Here is a 6,702-nt window from a genome sequence, read left to right as displayed (position 1 = left end):
ATTATTATTTTGGATTAATGTGAATTCTTTGAAGTGTCCGTCCGCCCTCACCCCCTTCATCCCTATTCTCTATGTCTATAACGGCACCGTAGTTTAGGCGGGTCTGTAGAGTTATATTTCAGGTGGAGTTAAAGGGGTTTATGAGATTAGTATTTAGGGTCTGCTTTTTATCTTTAGAAACAGCGCCACTTTGGTCTACAGGTCATATCTGGTGTTACAGCTCAGCTCCATTGTGGTGAGTGAGGGAGATCTGTAATCCCAGACCCAGACTATGGACAAGAGTTAAATTCTGTTTTCCCCTAATCTTGTTCTGTTCCTTTAAAAGTCAGAGACATCGAAGAATATACAATAATTTCCAATAAGTTCAGCTTTTGAGGTAGAAAGCGGAGTACAATGGGTGGGGTATTGGGTGACAGGATAGAAAATTAGGTGACGTTGGGTGAGAAATGCTTATTTTAATAAAGACCTCCTCCTGTAACTGAAAGGTCCTGGACCTCCAGTCTGTGGTCCAGTCCTTGACCTCTTCCTCCTCTCCTTGGCTTCCAGGAGCAGAACCGCTAATATCTATGTTCTCATAATGTCTTCTCATGGAAGTGAGATCATTCCTTCTTTTCTTTTAGAATTAATGCGGAAAATTCTAAATAAAAGTCTGCCTTTTATAAAAGGATTGTCTCTTGTAATCTTATTGTTGTCTGTCCGGGCATGCGTCTCGGAGACGCCTCAGACCTACAGCTACAGCCGTGTGACCCGTAAGGGAATCTGAAAAGGTGAGTAACTGATGGCGGATTAATTGATTAGTTTCTACCAACTCTCCTGGAACATCCAGGAGACTCTTGAAATTGAGGTGACGTCCCAGACTCCTGGTAAGCAGCCCTCCATGCTTATTGACAATGTGTGTCGCCGGCCAAAGCGCATTAGGAAGCGGGGCGATGGGCGAGAGTAGGCAGAGCGGTAAATGGAAAGGTGGTTGGGGCATAGCCTAGTACAAGGGGCGTGCCACCCCAGTCCTGGATTCAAATATTGAAGTGACAGAAGAAAGTCGCAGATGTGTATGACCCCCTCTCCATTTATTCTATGCCTGGATGTGGTGGGCAGCTTACCAGGTGAGATGTGGGTACGTGACCTTCATTCCGGAGATAAGTCCATGTTCCGGAGGTGAGCTCCATCTATCAGACTCGTATGACATACCTTGTGGATATGCTATAATTTTGGGAGGTGCCCATGGAGAACATACAAACATATGCTTTGGTCAGGTTTGAACCCAGGACCCCAGCGCTGCAGCACAACAAGCTAGGAGCCCTGAAATCTGTAGATACAACAATACAGAACCGTCTGTGAGATATAAAGCCTGGAAAGAGGGGCGGCTGTGGATATAGTGAGGTAAGTAGAAGCCTGTACAGAGGGACGGCTGTGGATGTAGTGAGGTGAGTAGTAGCCTGGACAGAGGGGCGGCTGTGGCTGTAGTGAAGTGAGTAGAAGCCTGGACAGAGGGGGGCTGTGGATATAGTGAGGTAAGTAGAAGCCTGTACAGAGGGACGGCTGTGGATGTAGTGAGGTGAGTAGTAGCCTGGACAGAGGGGCGGCTGTGGCTGTAGTGAAGTGAGTAGAAGCCTGGACAGAGGGGCGGCTGTGGATGTAGTGAGGTAAGTAGAAGCCTGGACAAAGGGACGGCTGTGGATGTAGTGAGGTGAGTAGTAGCCTGGACAGAGGGGTGGCTGTGGATGTAGTGAGGTAAGTAGAAGCCTGGACAGAGAGGCGGCTGTGGATGTAGTGAGGTGAGTAGTAGCCTGGACAGAGGGGTGGCTGTGGATATAGTGAGGTGAGTAGAAGCCTGGACAGAGGGGCGGCTGTGAGTGTAGTGAGGTGAGTAGAAGCCTGGACAGAGGGGCGGCTGTGGATGTAGTGAGGTGAGTAGAAGCCTGGACAGAGGGGCAGCTGTGGATGTAGTGAGGTAAGTAGATGCCTGGACAGAGGGGCGGCTGTGGATGTAGTGAGGTGAGTTGTAGCCTGGACAGAGGGGCGGCTGTGGATGTAGTGAGGTAAGTAGTAGCCTGGACAGAGAGGCGGCTGTGGATGTAGTGAGGTGAGTAGTAGCCTGGACAGAGGGGCGGCTGTGGATGTAGTGAGGTGAGTAGAAGCCTGGACAGAGAGGCGGCTGTGGCTGTAGTGAAGTGAGTAGAAGCCTGGACAGAGGTGCGGCTGTGAATATAGTGAGGTAAGTAGAAGCCTGGACAAAGGGACGGCTGTGGATGTAGTGAGGTGAGTAGTAGCCTGGACAGAGGGGCGGCTGTGGATGTAGTGAGGTGAGTAGAAGCCTGGACAGAGGGGCGGCTGTGGATATAGTGAGGTAAGTAGAAGCCTGAACAAAGGGACGGCTGTGGATGTAGTGAGGTGAGTAGTAGCCTGGACAGAGGGGCGGCTGTGGATGTAGTGACGTGGGCAGACTAGATGGGCCAAATGGTTCTTATCTGCCGACATATTCTATGAGTAGAAACCTGGACAGAGGGGCAGCTGTGGATGTAGTGAGGTAAGTAGATGCCTGGACAGAGGCGTGGCTATGGATGTAGTTAGGTAAGTAGAAGCCTGGACAAATGGCAGCTGTGGATGTAGTGAGGTGAGTAGTAGCCTGGACAGAGGGGCGGCTGTGGATGTAGTGAGATAAGTAAAATCCTGTACAGAGGGGCGGCTGTGGATGTAGTGAGGTAAGTAGTAGCCTAGACAGAGGGGCGGCTGTGGATGTAGTGAGGTAAGTAGTAGCTAGTAGCCTGGACAGAGGGGCGGCTGTGGATGTAGTGAGGTAAGTAGTAGCTAGTAGCCTGGACAGAGGGGCGGCTGTGAATGTAGTGAGGTGAGTAGAAGCCTGGACAGAGGGGCAGCTGTGGATGTAGTGAGGTAAGTAGAAGCCTGGACAGAGGGGCGGCTGTGGATGTAGTGAGGTGAGTAGTAGCCTGGACAGAGGAGCAGCTGTGGATTTAGTGAGGTGAGTAGTAGCCTGGACAGAGAGGCGGCTGTGGATGTAGTGAGGTAAGTAGATGCCTGGACAGAGGGGCGGCTGTGGATGTGGTAAAGTAAGTAGAAGCCTGGACAGAGGGGTGGCTGTGGATATAGTGAGGTGAGTAGAAGCCTGGACAGAGGGGCGGCTGTGGATGTAGTGAGGTGAGTAGTAGCCTGGACAGAGGGGCGGCTGTGGATGTAGTGAGGTAAGTAGATGCCTGGACAGAGGGGCAGCTGTGAATGTAGTGAGGTGAGTAGTAGCCTGGACAGAGGGGTGGCTGTGGATGTAGTGAGGTAAGTAGAAGCCTGGACAGAGGGCCGGCTGTGAATGTAGTGAGGTGAGTAGTAGCCTGGACAGAGGGGCAGCTGTGGATGTAGTGAGGTAAGTAGATGCCTGGACAGAGGGGCGGCTGTGGATATAGTGAGGTAAGTAGTAGCCTGGACAGAGGGGCGGCTGTGGATGTAGTGAGGTCAGTAGTAGCCTGGACAGAGGGGCGGCTGTGGATGTAGTGAGGTGAGTAGTAGCCTGGACAGAGGGGCGGCTGTGGATGTAGTGAGCTGAGTAGTAGCCTGGACAGAGGGGCGGCTGTGGATGTAGTGAGGTAAGTAGATGCCTGGACAGAGGGGCAGCTGTGAATGTAGTGAGGTGAGTAGTAGCCTGGACAGAGGGGTGGCTGTGGATGTAGTGAGGTAAGTAGAAGCCTGGACAGAGGGCCGGCTGTGAATGTAGTGAGGTGAGTAGTAGCCTGGACAGAGGGGCAGCTGTGGATGTAGTGAGGTAAGTAGATGCCTGGACAGAGGGGCGGCTGTGGATATAGTGAGGTAAGTAGTAGCCTGGACAGAGGGGCGGCTGTGGATGTAGTGAGGTCAGTAGTAGCCTGGACAGAGGGGCGGCTGTGGATGTAGTGAGGTGAGTAGTAGCCTGGACAGAGGGGCGGCTGTGGATGTAGTGAGGTAAGTAGAAGCCTGGACAGAGGGGCGGCTGTGGATATAGTGAGGTAAGTAGAAGCCTGGACAGAGGGGCGGCTGTGGATGTAGTGAGGTAAGTAGAAGCCTGGACAGAGGGGCGGCTGTGGATGTAGTGAGGTAAATAGAAGCCTGGACAGAGGGGCGGCTGTGGATGTAGTGAGGTAAGTAGAACCCTGGACAGAGGGGCGGCTGTGGATGTAGTGAGGCGAGTAGAAGCCTGGACAGAGGGGCGGCTGTGGATGTAGTGAGGTGAGTAGAAGCCTGGACAGAGGGGAGGCTGTGGATGTAGTGAGGTGAGTAGAAGCCTGGACAGAGGGGCGGCTGTGGATGTAGTGAGGTCAGTAGAAGCCTGGACAGAGGGGCGGCTGTGGATGTAGTGAGGTAAGTAGAAGCCTGGACAGAGGGGCGGCTGTGGATATAGTGAGGTAAGTAGTAGCCTGGACAGAGGGGAAGCTGTGGATGTAGTGAGGTAAGTAGAAGCCTGGACAGAGGGGCGGCTGTGGATGTAGTGAGGTAAGTAGTAGCCTGGACAGAGGGGCGGCTGTGGATGTAGTGAGGTAAGTAGAAGCCTGGACAGAGGGGCGGCTGTGGATGTAGTGAGGTCAGTAGAAGCCTGGACAGAGGGGCGGCTGTGGATATAGTGAGGTAAGTAGAAGCCTGGACAGAGGGGCGGCTGTGGATGTAGTGAGGTAAGTAGAAGCCTGGACAGAGGGGCGGCTGTGGATGTAGTGAGGTAAATAGAAGCCTGGACAGAGGGGCGGCTGTGGATGTAGTGAGGTAAGTAGAACCCTGGACAGAGGGGCGGCTGTGGATGTAGTGAGGCGAGTAGAAGCCTGGACAGAGAGGCGGCTGTGGATGTAGTGAGGTGAGTAGAAGCCTGGACAGAGGGGAGGCTGTGGATGTAGTGAGGTGAGTAGAAGCCTGGACAGAGGGGCGGCTGTGGATGTAGTGAGGTCAGTAGAAGCCTGGACAGAGGGGCGGCTGTGGATGTAGTGAGGTAAGTAGAAGCCTGGACAGAGGGGCGGCTGTGGATATAGTGAGGTAAGTAGTAGCCTGGACAGAGGGGAAGCTGTGGATGTAGTGAGGTAAGTAGAAGCCTGGACAGAGGGGCGGCTGTGGATGTAGTGAGGTAAGTAGTAGCCTGGACAGAGGGGCGGCTGTGGATATAGTGAGGTAAGTAGAAGCCTGGACAGAGGGGTGTGGATGTAGTGTTTCTGGATTTTGCTAAGGATTTTGATACTGTCTCTCATAGATGTTTAATAAGTAAAGTAAGGTCTATTGGCTTGATAAGTATAGTTTGTAATTGGATTGAGAACTGACTGAAGGACCGTGTGCAGAGAGTTGTGGTCAATGATTCCTATTCAGAATGGTCCCGGGTTATAAGTGGTGACCCCAGGGTTTAGTGCTGGGTCCTCTCTAATTAATGAGCAACATGGCGTACGAAGCTGATGTTGCCACCTTTCCTTCAAGCCAAACCTGAACACTTTGGCACCTCGCGGCAATATACACTATGCACATATTTTGTAATGAAATAATATTGTAGGTAATCAGAATACATACGGAGTTAATCACAACTTTCCAAATTTTGTACTTAAAAAATACAATATTTGTGCTTTGACGGACTCTTTATATAGGAAATGTTATTACCTATAGAAAAGGCATGTTTTATGTGCAATACTAACAAGTGCCACCCCCCCCCCCCTTCCCCACCCTTTCAATTAATATTTTTTATTAATCACTTGTTTTAAATACCCTTTTTAGAAGTTCAGATCAGAGGTCCAGGTGTGTGGAGAAGGACGGCAGTCACGGTGTTGGTCGCAGAGGTCGACTCCCAGACAAAAAGAAGAAGAAATTGCTCCACGCGCGGGCTGCCGGAGAATGATTTCTCCCACGCTCTCTCTCTCTCTCTCTCTCGTCCCATCCAGTCCACAATATCTTGGACTGGATGGGACGAAGGATTTCCCATGTACAGCGGCCGACCACCATGTCTGAACTATGACTCCAAGATGGAAGAGCTGGGAATGACCACTGGAGGATGTCCGGCATCTGTATGATCACTACCATGCCAGCAAACTGAGATGCCACCCAGTGACTTCAACATGTACCCCGCTGCAGAAGCCATAAAAAAGGGCCACCACCCTGGTTGTGCATTATTTACCAAGCACCACTAGCGGTTTATACTGCATTTAGTTTTCCAGGTCATCTTTTCTTATTCTCCTCTGGTGTTTGCGCTCTACGGCATCATGCACACGGCCATGGTTTTAGTCCAAATCCAAGCCGTATTTTTTGCGAATTGGATGTGGAATCCATTCCCTCGATTCAATGGGGCTGCAAAAGATGCAGATAGCGCCCCATGTTCTGTCTGCATCTGTATGTCCATTCCCCCCCCAAAAAAATGAACATGTCCTATTCTTGTCCACATTACAGACAAGAATAGGACGGTTCAATTATCGCCTGGACGTTCTGTTCCACAAAATGTTGAACGCACACGGCCGGTATCCGTGTTTTGCAAATCCGCAATTTGCAGACCCGCAAAACAGTCTACGGTGGTGTGCATGAACCCTAAGACGGGGGCTACATGATGAGCACAACCACGTATCACGGTATCAGTCATGGAAAGGACTGGGATTGCAGCGCTACTCACAAGTTCGCTGCGATCGAGTCATAACCGAATCCTGCAACACCCCCCCCCCCCCCCCCCCCCGCTGGTTTTGCCCCCCGGGTGCACAAAATCCTTTA

The sequence above is a fragment of the Bufo gargarizans genome, unplaced genomic scaffold (genome assembly GCF_014858855.1).
Source record: "Bufo gargarizans isolate SCDJY-AF-19 unplaced genomic scaffold, ASM1485885v1 fragScaff_scaffold_295_pilon, whole genome shotgun sequence".
NCBI classification, from domain to species: Eukaryota; Metazoa; Chordata; class Amphibia; order Anura; family Bufonidae; genus Bufo; species Bufo gargarizans.
This window is presented reverse-complemented; position numbering follows the sequence as displayed.